This window comes from Triticum aestivum, chromosome 5A, assembly GCF_018294505.1.
Source record: "Triticum aestivum cultivar Chinese Spring chromosome 5A, IWGSC CS RefSeq v2.1, whole genome shotgun sequence".
Classification (NCBI taxonomy): Eukaryota; Viridiplantae; Streptophyta; class Magnoliopsida; order Poales; family Poaceae; genus Triticum; species Triticum aestivum.
In genome coordinates, this window is record NC_057806.1 from 233,091,119 (window position 1) to 233,115,110 (window position 23,992).

Below are 23,992 nucleotides of genomic sequence, written 5' to 3' on the forward strand. Positions count from 1 at the left end.
ATCTTCGAGAAGGTCGATTCCTATAGAGTTCTTTCTGTCATCCTCGTGGGGGATGAAGATCTCGAAAACCAAGACGTCAACGACAACATGAAGCAATGATTCAACATCTTCGAGAAGGGCAGTTGGATCATGAAGATCGTGTTAGCTTTGTGTCCCCTCTATCTTCTTACCTCATGTCTTGAATCTCAGGACGAGATTCTTGTTTAGTGGGGGTGAGTTGTCACAGCCCTAGCTTTGGCCTTTCCTTGTCACTGCATATGCATCCATGCATCATGTATAATTTGTTGAAATCTGCCGCCATGAACTTCTTCCACCGTCCACGGCGACCTTCTTCCCTCTCCTTCCTCGCTGAAGATGAGCTAGCGGGCCGCCATAGCTGCTCTGCCACCAACGCGCCATCGCCTCCGGCGGCCCCTCCCGCATCACCTCTGCTTCCCCCCGCCAGCCACGGCATGCGGCGCCCTATAGCCCCGCCACTTTCATCCGACCCTGCTAGTGTCCAGTACATCGATCGTCCCTTTCATCAGATATATTGGCCTCTGGATCCTCTGACAACCACCACGGCCGAGGTCCGATTGATGTTGTCGGCCTTGAGTAGTGGTCGCTGGAGCCCATGTTTCTCCTAACAAAAACTGATGTTTTTGTTCTTGTTCTTCTTCAGTTTTGTTAACTGAACTTAACTGTCTCCACTGATTGGACTATAGGTGACATGTGGATGATTAGTCTGAATGATTGGTCTGAAGTGCCACTGAAGACATAGAAACTGGTTCGACAGTGTGTCTTGCAATTAGTCTCCGCCCCACCTTATAACAAAATGATAAAATGATTCATTTACTCCAAGCGTGTGTGTACGTGGATTTGCGGGATTTGGTTTTTTCTCTAGTAACTAGCATATTTGGTGAATGTGTGAAGTCCTACTACTACTAATAGAGAAGGAAAATCACCACTGAACCTCGTTTTGAGATAAAATGAAACCAATTTAGAAAAACTTGGCAAGCCCATAGTATATCACCACCCATTTCTTTTATAAGATAGTGGTGTGCGTGCGTTTGATGTGCTTTTTTCGCAAGAATTTCGAAGTATATAGAAAACTCAGATTTGTTGAAAAGAAGTTCAAGAGCTCTGTGCGGAGAAGTTCAAAAATTCTTGAGAAAGAGTTTCACCTTGTACTTCCATGTTCGGTTTTTTCTATATAAAAATTGAATACAATTATTTACTCGAAATATAAAAAAGGTGAAGTTCATATTGAAATAACAGAGAAGTTTCGAGTTTATCAAAACCTAGGATTTATCTGTTCAAAAAATAAAAAACACAACGCCATTTTTTGCACTTTTAAATACAACTCATAAATGACAAAAAGGTTGCTAGAAGTTCAAGTGCTCTACGAGGAAAAGTTCAAAAAATTGTTGTGAGAGAGGTTCACCGTGTATTTATATGTCCAAAATACATTAAAAAATGTTGTTTTTTGTGTTTTGAAATAATTCTCTCAAAGCAGAGAGAAGTTCAGAGTGATAACAACCAGAAGTTCACGTACTACATGGTGTGTATTTCATATAAGAAAAATACAAAAAAATTCTAATAGAGTGAAGTTCAAACAGACATGCCCCAGAAGTTCAACTACTTCACATAGTGCAAAAAATAGCACATTCAAAAATAGTTTGAGGTTCAAACAGACATGCCCGAGAAGTTCAACTACTTCACGCACTACAAAAAACAGCACGTCAAAAGCAGAGTGAGGTTCAAACAGACATGCTTCGAGAAGTTCAACTACTTCATGCAGTGCGTTTCCGTTCGCGATGAAGGCAGAAATCATGATCTCGTCATTTTCTAATTTGCTTCAAAATGGTAGGAATATCATTTGTGTAAATTCAAGTCCTCGGTCGAAAAAAATTAAAAAAATTATTGTGAGAGAGGTTTGTACGAAAACAATATCATTTGTGTAACACTTAGGAATGGATGAGAAAATAACAAAGGAAAATATGTCATAGAAGTTCAACGTGAAAACAACAGGAAGTTCAACTACTACACTGAATGAATTTCAAATGAAAAACTTTTAAAACCATCGCGAGTATGAGAAAATAATCAACACATGAAAGATGTGTGTTTACATCAGCTTTCCATCGGTATATCACTCGTTGAATTCCGGGGAGTGGATGGAGAACAACGAGTAGTGGATAGAGATCTCGAGCAAAAAAAAGCACGTCGAAAACAGAGTGAAGTTCAGGTAGACATGCTGAGAAGTTCAGGTTCTTCACGCGGTGCATTTTCGAAGAATCTGTTTCGCGGTAGAGGCAGAACGAATGATCCCGCCGTTTTCGAAATTACTTGAAAACGGCTAGAAATTAGAGAAAACCATCAACATGAAAAAGTTTTGCATTTTCCGTAGCTTTTCAACGGTATATTATTTGCCCAATTCCAATAAAGTTTGTAGAAATTACGGCGAAAATACGTTTTTCGCCATTTTCGAAAATGACTTTAAACCGTAAAGAATTGGGACAAACAATACATACCAGGTAGTTTCTCATTTTTTCAAGCTTTCCAACGCCATATCATTTGCTGCATTCGGACGCACGGTTAAAAAATTAGCTCGAAAATACGAACTCGGTAGGACTTGGATCATTTTCTAAATTACTCTTAAACCATTCAAAATTAGAAAAAACTTTCAAGATGAAAAAGTAGCATTTTCATAAGCTTTCCAACGCCATATAATATGCCTCCATTGGATTGGCCGTTTATAAATGACATCAAAAAAACGAACTCAGCTGTTCGGTTTACGAAATTTTACGTTTTTTCAAATTACTCTTTAACCATAGGGAAATAGAGAAAACTTTCAACATTTGGAAGGAGAGGTTTTGCAGAAGCTTTCCAATGCCATATTATATGCCTCATTCCGATAAACGGTTTAGAAATGCGATCGAAAATATGATTCACGTTTTTTGTGTGAACAAAAAACGGTTTTCAAAACTGCTCTTAAACCGCTTATATTTTGCCAAAAATGTAAGTTGGGTCATGATATTGGTGTCCATAGCTTTCCAACGGTAAATCGCAAGCCCCATTTGGGCAATATTGGCGGAAGTTCAACCTAGTTCATAGGGAAGGTCAGGCGCATTTCTCAGGCAGTTCAGGTTGTGATCAGAATATTATTCTGATCCCGTGATCAGAATAGTGTTTATGTATATATATATATATATATATATATATATATATATATATACATATTACCTAGCTTGGATGCTTGGCCCACCACCTCCCACTTCGTGTCAGCGAGGCGGATGCATGTAATGATCGATACTTTGGTCATACATGCATGTCGCCATGACCTACCATAAGACGGACCAATGAATCTATCGTTAGGTCAAACGATACCTATTGTTGTCGATAAACCGCTTGGGCCAATAGATTGAACCATCATAAAAATTGCAAAAGAGGGACCACAAAACCAGCACCTCTTGCATGCGGCCCAAAATGATGTACGTTGGGAAGGGGTGATGTGTGTTTTCAATATAGAATAATGTACAATCTAGATGTGGTGCCTACCTCTCATTACATACAACAACCATGAAGGCAAGGTAGTTAAGGACGAGATACATAGGGTATGATGTAGGTCGAACCCGGCAATCCGAGCATGTGGGAGGGAATCCTGACAACGCACGAGCTTGAGCTTTGCTTAAGCGACATGTGACGGTGACCTGCCCTAACACGAACTAGGAGGGATCCATTCATGGCCAACACATACCCCTCGTTATCGGTCAAATGGATGATATATATACACTCGAGGAGCCCACAGATATGTGTGTCGTCACAAAAAACCGCACGTGGGACACGTGGTCAATCAGAAGACCCCGTATATACTCCATGCGGCCGGAAAATATGTATGGTATGGTGGTGTGTGATCTGTTTAAATCCCAAATGGACAACTTCGATGGGCCACGAACTACATTGCAAACCGAACACCGTACCCGACTCCGAGCCTGGTTCAATATGTACGATGGCAGTTTCCCAACTTCGAGGCAGCAGCGATGGGGTGGGGGAGGGGGGGTCTAGCATGGGACACATCTACATCTATATCTACACCCCTATATAGTGCGCGAATAACTTTGAAAATTGGTCGTTGGATGAAGCCAATCCGATGGTACAGAGATCGTAACTCCGAGCACTACTGGTCGTTGGATATCATCTACATTCCACTAGATTTTGTCACATGTACAATCTAGAAGACTCCATGGTTGAACTTAAGCATAATGCACAAACCTCAAAATAAAAGCACTTCTCCTTTGTTCTCTAGAATCTTCCATATCTTAATTGCCCAAACTTTTTTTTTCTAAATGGATTGTCACTTTTGTATTTACTTTATGCTTTACAATGCACAATTCCATGAATCTTAAAATAGATTTTTTTATAAAACTAATTGAATTTGGATGAGATGAACTATAAGAATTAAAAGAACATCTACATCATGCATATATGACTCAAAGCTTACATGCTATAGTGTGGTATTTATTCATAATTTGGTTACCAAATCTCATGCGTGCAATGCACGTGTACCTTACTAGTATCAGTAGGAAACCATCATGGTCAAACCATTCTTGTTGTTGGGTCAAAGGGATAGATTGTGTGCCCCCTAAGTGTCAGTAAAGGATAGTATATATACCTCGGGGAACCCACAGATATGTGCCACGTCTATAAGCCGCACAAGGGATACATGCTCGAGAAGAACACCCTGCCCCCTATACCCTACATGCAACCTGAAAAAGGTTTATATAATTGCCATGACAGGTCAAGTCAAACATTCTTTAATTTTTAGAGGAAAAATAACCCATAAAAACATACTAGGTTTATATAATCGCCATGACATGTCAAGTCAATCAGTCTTTAATTTTTTAGAGCAAAAAATAACCCATAAAAACATAGTCTACAAATTAGCAAAACAAGGATCCCAAGGTTTATATAAATGCCATGATAGGTCACTATAGAGATATAATATATCTCTATAATGACCGTGTCATAGCATTTAAATGAAGCGTGAGATATGCAACTGCCCACCAGGTCACCCATCCTTGGACTACTCCAGCCCGAGCATTCTTAACTTATGCGTTCTATTCGACTATGCAAGCGGATGGGAAGCCGGCCCTTGCTGATAAGAATTGCCTCCTTGCCATTAAGGTGTTTCATGCTAGTCACCCTATGGGACCTACTCCCTCCTATCACGTACATTTGTGCTTTTAGAAATTGTGTGGGATATTTACATGGCCGGTGTGTCGCCACTAGCCTTCAATGAGCACTCACACTGGTAGCGGGAAAATGATGAGAGAAGAGGCAGGAAATCAATGAGAGGAGTGGCGAGAAACGGTAGCCTGTTTAGAAAACCTAGTAGACAAGGAAGCGTGAGCTAGCACGACGCATGCGCACAGTGCTTACCCATGTACTGCATGTGCTGTTGAAAGGGCTCAGGGTTGTCGTCCAATGGTGCATACGTACGATCCATGGGGTTTGGGTTCTGGCCAATCAGAACGCACGACTCAGATCGCGCAGGCAGCAGGGGAAGGGGGCATCGACCACGGTTTGGTAGGCACATGGCTTTCCTGAGTGAATCGTGTGTTATTTGAAAACATTTCATGCGGAGAATCTTGGTTTTTAAATCCCCATAAATCCAAAACTAACCCAAAAATCATGAAACCTGGCATGGTGTCACAACATGGCACATATATGTCGATGACTTTTTCGTCCATTTTGGCGCAAGTTTTATTACAAGCCTCTTACAAACCTGAGCTTCTCTCAAAGAAGAGTCGAGGTTCTGATAGGGAAACGTGTCCCCCTTGTGGGCGAAACATAATCACTGCCTCTTTTTGCCTTGTATTTTCTTCTACGGGCAACATGGAATGACAGGATATCCGTGCTGAAATTTAAACTTATTTAGGGTTCGTTTGGCCTTTTTATACACTAATTGAGTTTCCTAGGCATTTAATGTCCATAATTCAAATCTGAACTTCAAATACATGCTCCAGTTCACCAAAATGGCTAGAAAATTTATACATGTGTCCTTGGGTGCATGTTTAGGTCCCATGCCGGGAATGGGAATGAATTACAACCGTACCCGCGTCCTGGCTCGTCCTCAAACATTTGGAATCTCGGTTTTTAAATCCCCGTAAATCCTAAACTCACCAGAAAGTCATCAAAGGTGGCATGGTGTCATGTCATGGCACATATATGTCATGGTAAAAACATATATGCCATGGTGTACAATTTGGGCCAAGCTTTATTATGGACCTCTTACAAACCGGAGCTTCTCTCAAATAAGCCTCGTGGTTCCGATAGGGAAATGTGTTCCCCTTGTGGGCGAAACGTAATCACTGCCTCTTTTTGCCTTCTATTTTCTTCCACGGGCAACATGGAATGACAAGATATCCATGCTGAAATTTAAACTTACTCAGGGTTCATTTGGCCTTTTTATACACTAAATGAGTTCCCTAGGCATTTAATGTCCATAATTTGAATATGAACTTCAAATGCATGCTCCAATTCACCAAAATGGCTAGAAAAATTATACATGTGTCTTTGGGTGCATGTTTAGGTCCCATGCTAGGAATGGGAACGAATTACAACCGTACTGGTGTCTTGGCTTGTCCTCAGACATTTTGAATCTCGGTTTTTAAATCCCCATAAATCCAAAACTCACAAGAAAGTCATCAAAGGTGGCATGGTGTCACGTCATGGCTCATATATGTCGTGGTAAAAACATTGCCAATTTGGGCCAAGCTTTATTACAAACCTATTACAAACCGGAGCCTGTCACAAGAACCCTCGTGGTTTTGATAGGGAAACGTGTCCCCTTGTGGGCCAAACGATAATTCACGTTGAACTTTGAAATTATTCAGCGTTCGTTTGACCTTTTTTATTCATTAATTGAGTTTTCTAGGCACTTGATGTCTGTAATTCAAATCCGAACTACAAATACATGCTCCAGTGCACCAAAATGGCTAGCGAAAACGTACATGTTTCCTTGGGGTGCATGTTTAGGTCCCATGGAACAAATGGGAACGAATTCAACCGTCTCGCTGTCCTGGCTTGGCCACAAACATTGCGAATCTCGGTTTTTGAATATCTGTAAATCCAAAACTCACCAGAAAATCATGAAACTTGGCATGGTGTCACTACATGGTACATATAATTGTCCAATTTGGGTGAAGCTATATTACAAGCCTCTTACAAACCGGAGTCTGTCGCAACCCACGTGGTTCCGGTAGGGAAACATAACCCTCTTGTGGGGGAAACGATAATCGCTGCCTCTTCTCGCCTTGAACTTTGTTTTCTACAGGCAACATTGAATAACAGGAGTGTCGGGCTGAAATTTGAAACTGTTTCGGGTTCGTTTGGCCATTGTGTATATTACTAATTACTAAGTTTTCTACGCATTTAATGTAGTCCATAATTCAAATTTGAACTACAAGCATATGCTCAAGTGAAGCAAAATGGGTGGGAAATCGTACATGTGTCATTGGGTGCATGTTTAGGTCTCATTTAAGGAATGGGAATGAATTACAAACTTGTCGTCGTCCTGAAACATTGAGAATCTCAGTTTCTAAATCCCAGTAAATCAAAAACTCACCCAAAAAACATTTGAAACTTGGCATGGCTTCATGACATGGCACATATATGTCGTGGTAAAAAAACGTCCAGTTTGAGAAGAGGCGCACACATTAGTAGCCAGCGAAGTCCTTTTTGAAACAAAATGATGACATGTTAATATCACAAACGGCTGTATTATATTAACCATGTTGAAATTTAACCATGCTCGGTGGCGTGCGTGCAACTGTTTGATTAGACAGGACGAGCGCGAGAAGTCTGCCGTGCAGGCTCGACAGGACGCGTGCGAGCAGTCCGCCGCGCAGGCTCGATGAGACGCGTGCATCCTGTCCACCTCGCAGGCTCGACGGGACACGTGCGAGCAACAAGGCTACCCTTGCTCACCGGTAAGCAAGCTCTTTGACGTCCATGCACCAACCGCCGCTCGCCTCGCTCACAACTTCTCCATTAATGGGTTAATTAAAGCACCTGGATGGAATGTGTTTGCTTGCGAACCCATGGCAGCATTTGCATTGTTCGTATTTTCCACTCGTATTCCGCCCTAATTTAAATTGCCACATAGGGCAACGAATAATATGACCACAAATAAATGGCAACGGATAATACGACAACAAATTTACAATGGCGCAAATAATAATTATCTTACATATTCTGGATAATTTAAAATGCCACATGCGGCAAAGCCTGGAAGACACGGTGGCAAGAGAAGAAGGATATTGCAGACAACGATCTGGGTCGCTACTGTCTCTACTCGTCAATGGATCACCGGGCGACGACATCCTCCAGCTCCTTCTTCAATTCCTCACGACTTTGCTTGAAAGCAGCCACAGATTCCTCCACCTCCTCACTACAAAAAAATACACTTCCGTGATGATACGTGTTTGTCACAGTAGGTCACATTTTCTGTCATGCATATACATCCATGACGATTTTATGACAGAATCAAGATAGTCATACCTTTGCTGTCATAGAAGTGTTCCATGACATTACCAAAATTATCATCACGGAAGTGTCCACTTCCATGACGATAAATGATGCGTCATGGAAGTGTTTTCATCAAGGGTAACCAACACGTGACATCCTCTGTAACGGGAGCTATCGGTCCGGTTTTGGATCCGATAACCCGTTAATAGCCTAGACCAATGAGGATTTTCCACGTGTAAAATTCTCATTGACTGGAGGAAACACATGTTAGCTCACCGTTGGGATAGATGTCATCCATTCATTGGACAGGAGGTGCCTATGACACGTCGACACATGGCACGACCCAACAGAGGCCCATTCCGGTGAAAAGGCCGGCCCGTTTGACTTGGTCAAAAGGTAACGGGCCGGCCCATGAAAAGCCTGTTAATGGCATGTTCGTATATAGCCCATTTACAGCCCGCTAACTCACAGCCCATTACGGACTATCGGAATTAAGCCCAATAGCTTCATCTGGGCCGTCCAATATGATTCCAGCCCGTTGTAACTTCTGGCCCATGTATGGCCAATGATGTCTTTCGACCCATATGAGGCCATTTGTAACTCTTGGCCCATTAACGACCCGTGGTGAATCTGGCCCGCAATCAATAGTGTACTGCTTTATACCATTAATGGCCCTTTATTCCATTGGGCCATTTCCAACCCATGTTATCTTTCGGCCTTCTCAGGGCCCATTTATTCTTGGGCTCATTTCCAGCATTCGGTTACTTACGACCCGTTACTTGCCTTTTCTGCTTGTGGGCCAAATTCTGCCCGTGGTTACAATCGACCCATTTGCGGCTCATTAATCCGTTGGGCCATTTTCATAGCATCATCAAATATGGCCGATTAATGACGGCCCGTTATGGTCCGCCCATGAACGGATGATTCCAAATCTAGCCCGTTTACAGCCCATAATGCGGTCTGTTATTGGCCCATGTTTGGCCGATCGATCATACGGCCCGTAAAAGGCCCATTGATGCTACAGCCCGTACAAGGCCCATTGTTTCTACGTCCCGTAGAAGGCCCATTGATGCTACAGCCCATAGAAGGCCCATCGTTTCTACGGCCCTTAGAAGGCCCGTTGTTTCTATAGCCCGTAGGAGGCCCATGGTAACTACAGTAAATATGTAGCCCATGGTTATTGTGGCCTAGTTTTAAAAAATAGGTTATTGCTACCAGTAGCAAACCGCGGAAAAAGAACTGCACTGACTACAAGCAAACAAATAAACAAGATAACAAGGAAATAAATAAGCAAGCAACTTATGCTAGGCTATCACGGCTATTACACATATTACATCCACTGAGCATCAAAGTTCGCCACCAGTGCAAATATAGGGAACAAAGCAGCATATCATATACACTGGTTGTCAAAGTTGGCGATGACTGCCAATAAGTCAAGGACTGAAACCACTTCAGAAGAGCTCAAGAAACAATATCCTTGGTACCCATAATGCTGGCAAGATGCTTAGCAAGCTTATTAACCTTCTCTTGTTTGGCGCTTAAATCCTCCAGCACTTGTTGCACCAGAAAGTATGCATCTGAATTCTATAGGGACTTCCTCAGTCCTTCGGCTTCCTATCGCATAACATCTGATCGATGTCTTTCAACTTGAAGTTGAGCCTCAAGAAGCCGAACTGATTCAGGCAGCAAGTTTGAAGAGCTGGTGCCAGTAGTAGTAGCCAGTAACTCGAACACTACATCAAGAAAGGACTTTGGGGTTGTCTAAGTGTCTTCAATATAGTTTTTATCACCTTTCTTGGAGACCAACAGGGATTCCTCACTACCTTGAACCTTAGCTACATTACTTCCTTTACCATTGCATAACGGGGTACTCTTCTCCAATATTTTATCCGCGTTCTAAAAGGGAAACAAACAAACACATCATAGGTTTAACATGTTGTATATGAAACTCATTTTGGTAAACCAGTCCAGTAGTAAGGTGGACAGGATAACAGCATGAAACAAACATATATCTATGTAGTATGGTCACTGTATGGTCAATATCATTCTACTTTATGTTGCCAAATCAAGATAGAGACAGTTTGAATCATATCTATTTAAGACAAAGCAACATAGACATAATATAAGTGTGGGAAACAAGACAACAATAACAACACTTCTAATGTGCATGGCATGAGAACATAACTGTTTATTCAATTGAAACTGAAATCAACATAGAGCAAGTTACAACAACAAACATGTTAAAGAAACATGTTTAAAACATACCTGTTGCGCCATTGGAGTTTCAATTGCATCCTTCAAATTTGAAATTAGTTGGTATGAGTAAATATAGTGATGCAAGAGCAAAGTAGTATGAACCATAGCTACGGAACCTGACCTGAGAACAATTCTTCTTCTGCTTTAAGCGTTGACTTGGGGTTTGGAGTGGTGGTCCTCGTGCTTTGGGCACTGCAGTTCCATTACTAACTGCTCGTGTTTGGGTGCTCTGTGGTGGAGACGGTGCTGTGTCAACTGGAAATGGGTTACTATCTACTGGGTTTGGGGTTAGAAGGGGTGTAGCTGATTCTCTGTCCAACTAGGTAGGGGTACAATCTACGTGAGTTTGGGTTATGTGTGGTGGGGCTAGTTCTTGGGCAAGTACAACCATGGTTCTATCTGCATCGACAGGTAGCACGATCTTTTCTGAAGACCGTGTTTTTACTCCCACAGGTAGTGCCATCACCCCCTCCAATTGAAATGGCTGATAAACAAGAAAAGTAATTGAATGCACAAACATTGTAAGATAGACAGGTGCAATGGATAGTAGGGAAGAAAACAGGGCATGAAATAATTCACATTTATATTGTCTAACCAAACAGAATAGTAGGACATAATTTCACATATATGATGGCTAATTAAACAGGGTAGCATGACACAATTTCACATGTATGATGGCTAACTAAACAGGATAGAATGACATACTTCAAAATATGATGACTATGTAAACAAGATGACATGATATAACTATACGATGTATCTATTAAAGTGGTTGGCATGCCATAAATCACAAATATGCCGTCGATGGAAACATGATGGCATGATATAATTCACGGATAGAATGACATAATTCAAAATATGATGACTATGTAAACAGGATGGGATGATATAACTATATTATGTCTTTAGAAAATGGGTTGGCATGCCATAATTTAGATACATGTTGTCTATGTAACCATCATGGCATGATATAATTCAAATATATGATTTATATATTAAGCAAGTGAGCAGAGGGCAATCGCATATATGATGTGTCAACTAAGGAGATGGCAGTCAATATTGTGTATATGATGTAAAAACTAAGCATTGCAATACAAGATATGCATGATATGACTAATATAACCCTACCAAGTTTGAGCATACACCTCAGGGGGATAATAGGACTGGTCATCTGCCTTTGAATCCTCCTCTGAAGAGCTATCTGTAACCAGCAAGATATTTGCTTCAGCAGGTAGCATTGTCTGCTCTGAAGACCTTGTTTTCACTCTAGATTTCTCTATCACCAATTCAAATGGGCGATGCACAGGAAGAGCAGTTGAACATACAAACATTGTCGACAAATGCAATGAGAAATACAAAAAAGAATGGCATGATATAATTCACATATATCATGCTTGGCTAAACAGTGTGGCATTGCATAATTCACATATGTAATGCCTTGCAACAAGATACATTGCATAGTTACATGTATAATGTCTTGCAACAAGATGGCATTGCATAATTCACATATATGGTAATTAGACACTAAACAGATGGCATTCACACAAAGCACGTCTAAACTAAGCAAATGACATAGCATTGCAAGATACCATACACACGATATGAGCAACATAACCCTGCCAAGTTAGAGCATGCGCCTCGGGGGGGGGGGGGTAGGACTGGTCATCTGTCTCTGAATCCTCCCCTGAGGAGCTATCTGTAACCAGCAAGACATGCGCTTTGTCAGATAGCATTGTCTGCTCTAAAGACCTTGTTTCCACTCTAGATTTTTCCATGACCGTGCTGAATGGCTGATGCACAGGAAGAGTAATTGAATGTACTAAAATTGTTGACAAATTTAATACATAATAAAAAAGATGGCATGATATAATTCACATATAAGATGACTGGCTAACCAGGGTGGCATTGCAAAAATCACATATATGATGCATGGCTAAACAAGATGGCATTACATGATTTACATATACGATAAAAAAATTAAACAGATGGCATTCACACAAAGAATGTCTAAACTAAGCAGATGACATATTTGATGTATAAAGTAAGCAATGCAAGGCACCATATGCATGATATTACCAACATCAGCATGCCAAGTTAGAGCGAAGACCTCGGGGGGTAAATAGGAGTGGTCTTCTCCTTCTGAATCCCCCTCAGAACAATTATCTTCCTCTTGATTACAATCCGAAATGGGTGGAGGGGGGCTGCCTTTGCGCCCACCATTAAGCGACGTTTGCATGAAATTTTATTGCCATGCAAGGCTTGTCTCTTTTGCTCTACATGTTCAGTTCCATTGTGTACAATAACTGACATGCATAGTAATAAAACATAGTGAGATTATGTAAGGATGGCATGCACAAATCTAGAGTCATGGTAGCAAATTGTGGATAGACCCAAAACCAATGATAGCAGGCAGATAATAGCTTTAGTGAAAAATACAGATAATGGCTCCTTTAATGTTTGTTTGCACCCAACATGAAACTCATAGTAGACACCCGAGATTAACCAGGTAGTAGACAGATAGTATTGATTGATGCCCCAATATGTACCCCACAACCATTTAAAAACTCAAGTTTCAGCATTAGTTTGGACATGACTCGGAGTCTAATAGGTGAACACGACGATAAAGTAGCATGTCGTCATATTAAGGGATGCATAACGTAAGCAGACACGGAAGAGTGTGACCTCTCTTGCAGACCCGTGTAGTCCTCAAGGTCATCTGCTTAGTTGATGATGGTAATGCAGTTGTCGTGGATGCCGGCGGCGGGGAAGAAGATCTGAGGTGGTGAAAGATAGTCTGGAGAGCGGATCCCTATTGTGGTGAACCCTTCCATCATTGGAGCAGCTGAGCTGGGGTGGAACACAGCGCAACAGGAGCGGGACAAACCACACAAGGTTTTCTTTAACACATATCTGTAACAAATGTAATTGTGTAAGGGCTTGCTTGAATTTGAGGATTCTAACAATGCAGGGATAGGAATGCACGTGCAAAACAGAGAATTTAAAAACACATGATTTTTGCCAATCTGGGTGTTTGGTTCACAAGAATTGGAAGATCACAGGATGCAAAGAAGCATGGTGAGATTAAGTCAAACCACAAGAAAATGTACTGTTATAATGCTATTATCTCTTAGTATTGTGCTTCATGAATAGGAATTTGAAAAGGAGGACAAGTGGATATTAAAATTCCTATGGTTTTTCTTTCAAGGAGACACTAAAGGAACAAACCCTACAGTTTTCCTTTGCTCCATTCCTTTGAACCAAATGCATGAATAGTAGTACCATAGGAAACTTTCCAATTCCTATGTTTTTCCTTCACTTTTCCTTTCAAGCACTGGTTATTCTAGTAGGTAGGCTTGAGCAAGGAAAAGCCTACACTCAAAAAATGTTTTTGTGCTACTTCTACTACTTTGGACCCAGGCCACTGCCCTACTAGCTCAACTCCCAGGCCCATCAACAAATGCATAGCTCAAACGCACAGAGATAAATAATGATGGCGTTCAAGAAAGTCCATCATGGATAGCTAACTTGCCTGGTACCTCACCGCTTGTCATATAGTAGGATAAAATAATCGTATTTCATGTTACTACATGTGCTCAGTGGACAATATATATAACATGTAGAGTAAAAAAGAGATGCAACAAGTGTACAACCTCCTTGGCGAAGCCATGTCGATCTCAGCGTGATTGGATTGATCTGTGAGGATGCTCCGCTGGCTTGCCTATCGGATAAAGGGAAGAAGATCTTAGGCATCTGGAGATGGAGCCCGGGGTACTGCTCCGCTGTGATAGAGGGTTTCATCATTGGAGCAGCTCCTGTGAGTTGTACGACGCCGAGGCTGAAGCAGGAAAAGAGAGATAACGTTAACCTGAGTGGAATTCTAATAGCATCTCCAATAGATGACATAAAATAGATAACCACAAAGTGCTAGATGTAAAATTCATCAGCCGCTCATCTCTGAACTTAACTGTTGAAATTGAATTTAATTTTGGAAACTGACCATAACTGTCGAAACTAAATTTTGCTGTCGAAACTGAATTTTACTGTCGAAACTAAACGCACTAGTAGCAAAAAAGCAGTAGCACCAGCAGCACCCACGGCAGCAACGTGTGCGAGAGCTGGGGCAGCTGGTCGTGTAGCAACATCAGGGTGAGGCTACATGTCAGTCGACTGACTATTTCATCTCTAGTCCATCGATTTTCCAGTCGTTGGATACGAAATCAAGGGCATGCAATTCATCTTCTACCTCCACCCCTGAGCCACCAGCCACCACCGGCCAAACCGCCACCCCCCACCGCCCGCGGCCAGTGGCGCGCCTCCCTGCCCACCCCAAAACCACTCCCCACTGTCGGTCCACCGCCGCCCCGGCCATCCCTCTAGGCCCCCTCATTGCCGAGCTTTTTCTGCAGCAACCCCCATGCCACCACCCCACCACCACCGGCGACCACTGCCCCACCCTGAACCCTAAGATAGATAGTGGGGTACTTGTCGGTGTCAAAACCGACGGATCTCGGGTAGGGGGTCCCGAACTGTGCGTCTAAGGCGGATGGTAACAAGAGGCAGGGGACATGATGTTTTACCCAGGTTCGGGCCCTCTTGATGGAGGTAAAACCCTACGTCCTTCTTGATTTTTTCTTGATGATATGAGTATTTCAAGAGTTGATCTACCACGAGATCGGAGAGGCTAAACCCTAGAAGCTAGCCTATGGTATGATTGTATGTTGTCCTACGGACTAAAACCCTTCGGTTTATATAGACACCTGAGGGCTCTATGGTTACACAAGGTCGGTTACAAAGGAGGATATATACATATCCGTATTGCCTAGCTTACCTTCCATGCCAAGTAGAGTCCCATCCGGACACGAGATGAAGTCTTCAATCTTGTATCTTCATAGTCCAACAGTCCAGTCAAAGGATATAGTCCGGCTGTCCGGAGACCCCCTAATCCAGGACTCTCTCAGTAGCCCTTGAACCAGGCTTCAATGACGATGAGTCCGGCGCACAGTGTTGTCTTCGGCATTGCAAGGCGGGTTCCTCCTCCGGATACACCACAGAAGAGTTCGAATAAAAGGATAGTGTCCGACCCTGAAAAAATAAGTTCCACATACCACCACAGAGAGAATAATATTTCCACAAATCTAATATGCTGACACATTTTGGCAACATGACATCATGCCATGGCTCGGCAATTATTCCAACCGTTTTTCTTTAACTGGCCCCGCACATAATGCGAGGCAGTTTCTTGACACATCTTGTCAAAGCAGAGATCGTGTCCCCCTTATTACGGGATTCTCATCAATACGGTCATGGGTAACCCAATCACGCCTAGGACTCGTAGATTTTAGGCAAGTCCCAAACGGCTACGAGTAGGACGCTTGATATTCACCGTCTTTATAAAGGGACAAGACTTTTACTTTTTCCCTCCCTTGCTCAATCGAATCCTTCCCCCGCCTCGAGTTCTAACACCCAAAGCCCAGGTCAGGTGCTTCGGATCTCCAATCATGTCCGGATCCAGCCTCCAGGGCCGGTGGATGCCTTCCTCTGTCGCGAAAGAGGATATCAAGAAGTTGAGGGAGGCAAGATACCTGACTGCCGAAGTTTCGCATCGGCTGCCTGGCCGAGGGCAGGTCGTCCCTACTCCTGAACCCAATGAAGACGTCGTGTTCATCTCCCACTTCCTCCGAGGGCTAGGCCTCACTCTGGATCCCTTCGTAAGGGGTTTGATGTTCTATTACGGGCTTGATTTCGACGATCTAGCCCCCGATTCCTTTCTCCACATCTCGACATTTATTGTTGTATGTGAGGCCTTCCTTCGCATTACCCCTCACTTCGCCCTGTGGCTCAAGACCTTTGATGTGAAGCCGAAGACGGTTCAGGGGCAACATGCAGCGTGCGGAGGGGCATTAATAAGCAAGATCGCTGGAGCTCCATGGCCAAAGGGTTCCTTTCCAGAGGTGTCCGGATTATGGCAACGGGAGTGGTTCTACGTCATCGCCCCTAGAAGTGCCAAGTGGGTAGCTTCCCCCTCCTTTCGCTCGGGCCCTCCACCACAACTGATATCATGGATCAGCAGGGGCTGAGCTGGGGTCCAGCCAAGGATGTGCCCATATTGCAGAGCCGCATCCGAGATCTCTTCGAGGGAGATTTTAGTTTGGTTATGGTAGTGCAAGTCATGCTGGTTCGTCGAGTCCAGCCTTGCAAACGCCGGCCCCTCCGCTTGTGGGAATTCAACCAGAAGGACCGCGCGCTATTTGGAATTTCCTCGGCCTAACGCACGAGGAGATGTACAAGTCATTCTTCGGACCCCAAATAGAGTGTCCGGACACCACCGAGGACGTGGGTCTGAGCAGCAACCGCATCGCGGCCCAAGTAAGTAATCCTCTAGTCGAACACACTGTCTTTCTATTATCACGACATCATTGTGAAGAATCGCTCTTTGACCAGGACTGGATAACAAAGGCGATGATGATCCGGTGTTCGGCTCCCCTTCCCAAAGGCTTGGACAATCCGGTGTTGGAAAAGATGCTCGAGCCAGCACCTTGCCTGGTGCCCTCAAAGGAAGATGAAGGGGGGAATAAAGAGGGCGAAAGCGGGCCTCCACCGCTACCTATTCCAACCGAGGGAACGAGCGCCTCCGTGAGGGAGGATAACCAAGGGGAGGAATCTGACATTCCCTCGCCCCGGGGGAGGAAGAGGACTACTTCTGGAGATCCGGAAACCAAGGCTTCCAAACGGGAGAAGAAAACTCCACCAGAGGGTCCTGCCTCCGAGGGTGTTCTTGCCGCACAAAGTCCGCGCGGGGATCAGCCCTCTAACGAGCTGTAAGTAATCAAAAAGTACTTAATAGTGAAGATATACTACCTTACTTCTGAGGAAAACAACCGAAGCATTTATCTTGCAGTTCGGATCTGAGCCCTTCTTAGCAGAGCTCGTCTTTGGGGGATCTTCTTCTGGAGATGATGGAGAGCGAAATGCCTCCCCCGGACTCCCGAGCTCAAGAAGCGGGCGACCTTGAAGTGTCATCACGGAGAGTTTCTCCGGATCCGGCAAGGCCAGAAGGTAATCCCATGGTCACCCGAAGTCCTCAGTATCCGGCTCTTGAAGAGAGCAATCAAAAGAGTTCGGCACCATCTGGTATGCGGTCGGGCGTACTGAAGGATCTGCTAGAGCGAGCGACTATCTCAGAAGAGCACCATACATTGATGTGTACGGTGATTGAAAGGATTTCGTCCGCCGAAAGCGGGTTGCATGAAGCCTTTATGAGTCTACTGACGGGCTTTGAGGTATGTGAAATGATATACATTTGTGATGGTACTGCACATTTTTAGGTGTGCCCTGTGTAGATAGTAGCCCCTGAGACTCTGGTTGTCGTTGAGAACGGCGGCGATCAGAGGATCGTAGTCCCAGGTAATAACCAGTCCGCTTTTATGTGCAGGTGGCTGGAGCTCCGGTGGCTAGCCAGACTTATGGGGTTGCCGAACTAAAGCGGCAACTGGATGCGGCGGATGCTGACATCGAGCTTGTTAACCGGCGGCTTGACGAGGCACAGGGTAGGTGATGCTTCTGGTGAATGTCACGTAGTAGGATCAGCGTGATGCCAGTATCTTTAATATGTTGTGACTACAGATGGAGCTGCCACCGTGGAGGCCCTGCGGGCAGAGCTTGCCCGAGCCAAGGAGCGAGCAAGGAGCAGTAATGCGGCCGCTTTGAAGCCGGCCGAAGAGTTGAGAGTCAAAAAGGCCGCTCATAGTGAGAGCAAAGAAAAAAAGGCCAAGATGGCTGTAAAGTTAAATGACAGGACCGACCGTTGCCAGATTCTTGAAGAAGAGAACCGGACGAAGGCGACGGACCTGGAAAAGGCCATGATGGCGACCAAGGACACCCGCTCTGCAATGAGAGCGAAGAAGAAGGAGTTGCGTCAAGTCGGGGATATCGTGGCTCGGAAGCCCTTTATGATGCGGAGGAAATTTGGAGATCCTCGGGATGCCCCTCTGGATCGGCTGTGGAGTTCGGCAGATGCATATCTGGACTTGGCGGCGAGTGTTATTGATGCGGTCGAATACTTCCGAGATCAAACAGATTGTGAGGTGGACAAGCTATTCTGGTCATAGTTTAACGTTCCAGAGCGTCCACTTCCCCTGACTGGTCAGCTTGCCGAATGGGCCGAGCTTAATAGATTGTCTGGACTCGCCATAAGGTCTATTGTGGATCATCTGTGGCCGGAAAGGCCAAAGCCGAACAACTATTTTAGCTTAGTACAGCAGTTCCTCGGTGCGGTGCCGCGCATTAATGCGATGAAGAGGTTGGCGTGCATAGAAGGCTCGCGGATGGCCCTTGCCCGTGTCAAAACATACTGGGCGGAGATGGATGCTACTACTGTTGCGGCGCAGGGTTCGGCCATAGGCCGAGTGGCTGCCGAGCACTACTTTGAAGATGTTCTTGAAGGCGCTCGTGCGATAGAGGCCCAGTGCTCGAAGAATGTTATGTTTGAGTGACATGTATTCCCATTGTAAAAACAATGTTTTATTAAATATATCAAGGCTGTATTTATACTTTTGCCCGAAAGTATTATGATGCCTCCTATGCGGCCATTTATGTATACATGATATAACCTGAAAGATTGCAGTCGTCGGCTTTAGCCCCCACGCATATAATGCGGGGGTGTTTGCAGAAGACGCGTGTTCACACTTAATCCAACGTCTTGGTCCTATTAAGGAGGTGATAGCGCAGCGAACTAGGCAACCCGACTATAATACTTTAACACTTTCACTTAGCCAGAGGAGTATGACAGTGGGGCTACTATATAGCCCCTGGTGGCTCCACACTCATCCGAATTAGGGGTGCATACATGCCTGGCCGGGAAACGGCCTTTCGTTAATGCGGAGGAATCCCGAAGATTCCAATAGTTCATCGAGTGGTTGAGCAGTCTCTCGCTATATCATGACAGTCAGTTTTTGGCTTTCTCTACTGAGGTGCTCGTCCGGATGAACCAGGGCACAATCACAATAGTTCTCCTAGTGTCGCCTTAGCTGATGGAGCGGAACGTAAGGCAGCAAAACATAGGAGCCGGGCAAACCCAACATTTGACCAAAGACATGATTCGGAGCTGATGCATATAAGGCCAAACTCGCGACGCCGAACACTCCCGAAGGTATTCGGTCTTTATGGTGTAAACCGGGCCTAAACAGTGCCCTTTGTAATAAGCCCCTGGTGTCCAGGTACGTGCATTATTCTGACGTGGCCACATGCCAAGACATCAGCATCGTTCTCAATTGTATTGAGAATTCGAGGGATGTGTATCAACAAGAGACAGTAAAAAAGGTTTACGCAGGGTCTTAATCTAAAAAGAATCCTTAGAACGGGTCCCTGCTGCACGTCTGCGCATGTGTCTCCGTTGTGCCGTATCCTGGACGGGTGTAGTACGATGGTCATCTGTAGAAGAGAGGAACTTTAGTTGAAAAGTTGTTGTGCAAAAAAGGTAAGTTGTACTAAAGAAGTTATGTACAGTTCAAGATGAGTAAAGTTGAGCCTAGTTGCCACTTGTTTACGCGCATTGAGCCCCTTGTATAGTAATAGGGGTATAGCCATCAAACCTGTATTGATTACGTAAAGCTGCGCCGGACTCGTCTAGCCGCGTGTAACACCCCGGATGTAACTTACCCAATATGTATTCCAACTCTTGCCGTTTCTGACGTTAAGTTATTTTATTTTCTCGGGTTCGGGTCTTTGTCTCCGTGTGTTTTTATCATTGTCATGCATCTCATATCATGTCATCATGTGCATTGCATTTGCATACGTGTGCATCTCATGCATTCGAGCATTTTCCCCGTTGTCCGTTTTGCATTCCGGCGCTTCGTTCTCCTCCGGTGGTCATTTCTACCTTTCTTTCGTGTGTGGGATTAAACATTTCCGGATTGGACCGAGACTTGCCAAGCGGCCTTGGTTTACTACCGGTAGACCGCCTGCCAAGTTTCGTATCATTTGGACTTGATACTCCAACGGTTAACCGAGGGACCGAAAAGGCCTCGTGTGTGTTGCAGCCCAACACCCCTCCAAGTTGGCCCAAAACCCACCAAAACCTTCTCCATCATCTAGAGCGTTCGATTACGATCGTGTGGCCGAAAACGCACCTCATTTGGACTCTCCTAGCTCACTCTATGCCTATTTAAAGAACCCCCTCCAAAATTCTCTTTCTCCTCCCCCGAAACCCTAGATCCATTTCATCCGTCGCCTCCGGACAAAAACGGCCACCGACGGACATGTCCGGCTAGCCCCGCCGCCACCACGTGTCGCCCGCGGGTTGGCCGCGCCGCCGCCCCACTCCCCCGTCGCGGTCGGCCCGGGAGGCCCAGGAGGGGCCCCCGAGGCCCATTGCCGCCCGCCGCCGCCCGGGATCTTCTCCCCCGGCTCCGGCCATGTCGCCGGTCACCGCCGTCGACGCGCCCCGCACCGGCGTGAGCTCGTCTCGCCGCCCGCCGCCGCCTCGCTGTCCCCCTCACTCCGGCAAGCGCTCCGGCCCCTCACCGCCCGGATCCGGCACCCTGGCAAGTTCCTCGACGATTTCGGTGAAGTTCTGGCGAACCTCGTTTCGCGTGAAGCCCGGATCTGGATCTGAGATTTAAATCTCGGTTGACTTTCTCCCGAAACCCTAGTTCATATTGCCATGTTCATCATGCCGTAACTTTGCATCCGTAGCTCCGTTTTGGGCATATAGCATATCAAAATGTTCGCCTCAGAGAGCATATCATTTCATCTCATTGCATCATTTTCATTTGATTTCATCTTGATGCCCGAAATGCTGTTAGAAGAGTGCTACTTGAGATAATTGTCAGATCTGCTGCTCCATTTAGCTATTTGTCATTTTTGCCATGATTAATGTGTGCATGATATGCCCATGAGTTCTACATATGTTTTGTTAAGGGTTTTGCCATCTTTCCAGAGGTGCAACCCATGTATTTTTTTTGATGTGTGTGGTGACTAGCACAAACTTGCAAAGTGAGGCACTTGGTAATGCTGATTTCAGGGACTTAGCATTTCCACTAAGTCCTTGATCTGTCTTTCTCATGATGCCATATGTTCATTTTGTTTCCTAGAGATCCGTGCCTCTTTTGAGGATGATCAGTAAGGATGTTTTGTTAATCTTGTAGTGCTCTATCCATTCATGTCTTTGTTTGCAATTATGGAGCATCCTAGCTTGAGTCAATCGAGCTCTACATTTGCTACTTCGTGAATCTAGGCAGATTGTCTACTTGTTAGCGATTTTGCCGAGGATGTTGTAGTTGATCCGTGCATGCTATGCATTTTGTGAATAGCTTGCATTTTGTGTATTCTTGATGGGTGTATGCTTAGCTTGTCATGACTTGCTCTGTAGTGAGTGCATCGAGCTCGTAAACATGCCTACTTGATATCTGTTTCAGCATGCTCCAGTTTTTACTAAGTCTGAGAACTGATTATGTTTTTGCCATGTTCACATGCTTGCAATTGTATTTTCTGATCCCTTTTGGCTCAAGGTCACTAAGGAATTTTGTTAAGCTATTTGAGTAGCTCCATGCCATGCCTTACTTTGCCATGTTCAGGTCCTGTAGCATATAGTTTTCATGCTCCAAAGAGTGCTATCTGATCTGAAATTTCAGACAAGTGTTAATTTCACTAAGTCTGAGATCTGTTTACCATATGCATTTTTGCCATGCTTGTTTGAACCTGTTAATGGATGAATTGGCCGTATCTCAGTGCTAGACTTTTGTTAAGCATCATGAATGGATTCCTACCATGTATTTGGTTGTCATGTTTGGGTGCTATAGCATGTTCATATCGTTGCATTTAGATGGCCACTTGATGTAAATCGCAGAACGTGGTCATATTTGAATTGCTTGCCATTTCCAAACCGTAACTCCGATTCCGACGTTCTTTATATCGTTTTCAAGCGATTTCATCTCATCTTTCTAGTGGAACACTTGGATTTCCAAGTTGAGGCCGGGTTCATGCATCCCTTGTCAAATCTTGCATATGCATCCCGCATCGCATCCCGCATAGCATACCATCTTTGCATCATATTGATTGAGCTTTGCTGATAGAGGCGGGGTGTCCCGATCTTTCGATGAGATGATAACTATCAATTTGGTGAAGATGACTTTGACGATCCGACTACAAACGTGCACGACGTTGCGCCTTAGCAATCGCTAAACCAACTCCGAGAGGTTATTGACCACGCTGGAGCACAATCAACCTGACCACGAAGGTCTATTCCTGCAAGCAATCGAAGAACAAGCAAGAATATGATAAAAGCAATCTGAATATTGCGAGTATATATGAAGTATTGATAAAGGTGGGGATCCGTAAGCGGTCTTGGTCTGGTCGTTGGACACAAACGAAGTACACGAAGTTGCAATGGCTAACTTTTAACTAAACAAATCCCAAGGAAAAGCTACTAGATGGATCTACTTATATAGGAGCAAGGGGTGGCGGCCAAGGAGGTGGGAGGACGTCCCAAGGCAGCCTAAAACTAAATTTAGGTCGTACAAGGCCAATGGGCCCAAGTGGAGGTGATGTAACACCTTTGGACTTGTAGTTTGACTCGGATTCTGCTGCAGCATCAGATTGTTTCGTCCACAACTCAACGCTCCGGACGAATTTGATGGTGATTCCAATTGGGTTGGGAAGTGCACGAAATCTAGTTTCCAACAAAAAAAAGAATCACCCAATTCGGAGTCCGTATGAAAAACTTGTGTGCGTTTTGAGTCAGGTATGTCTGTGCAGTCCGAATCTGAATCCAGAACGTGAGAGACTTGGACTCTATCTTCTCTTGGGCCAAAAGTGACGTGAGAGAACTTTTTGGACAGCAAATAAACATCTCTTTCTTCCTTATCTTCATATGTGGATTGTACAAATGTCCCATACACCTGCAATTAGACAAAACACAAAAGTGTGTGAAGTATTTTTGTTCTGGATAACATAAATAGATTATTGAATAGTTTGCACTAGAAATCACCTGACAAATATGCATATATGCAATATTTTTGGTCATATCCAAGGTAGTCATGTCCTCATCATCCTCCCTTCTTGAAAATAAAGCCGTCCTCGGCGTTGCTTAATCTGAAATGTGGCTAACAAAAGAGACAAGGTGTACATGTTGTATATGTATATGTCATCCATTTTTACTTCCCTTGATTTTTGCATATATGACACATGAATAGATGAGTAACTTGCATAGTTCATGTCACATCCCTAGCTT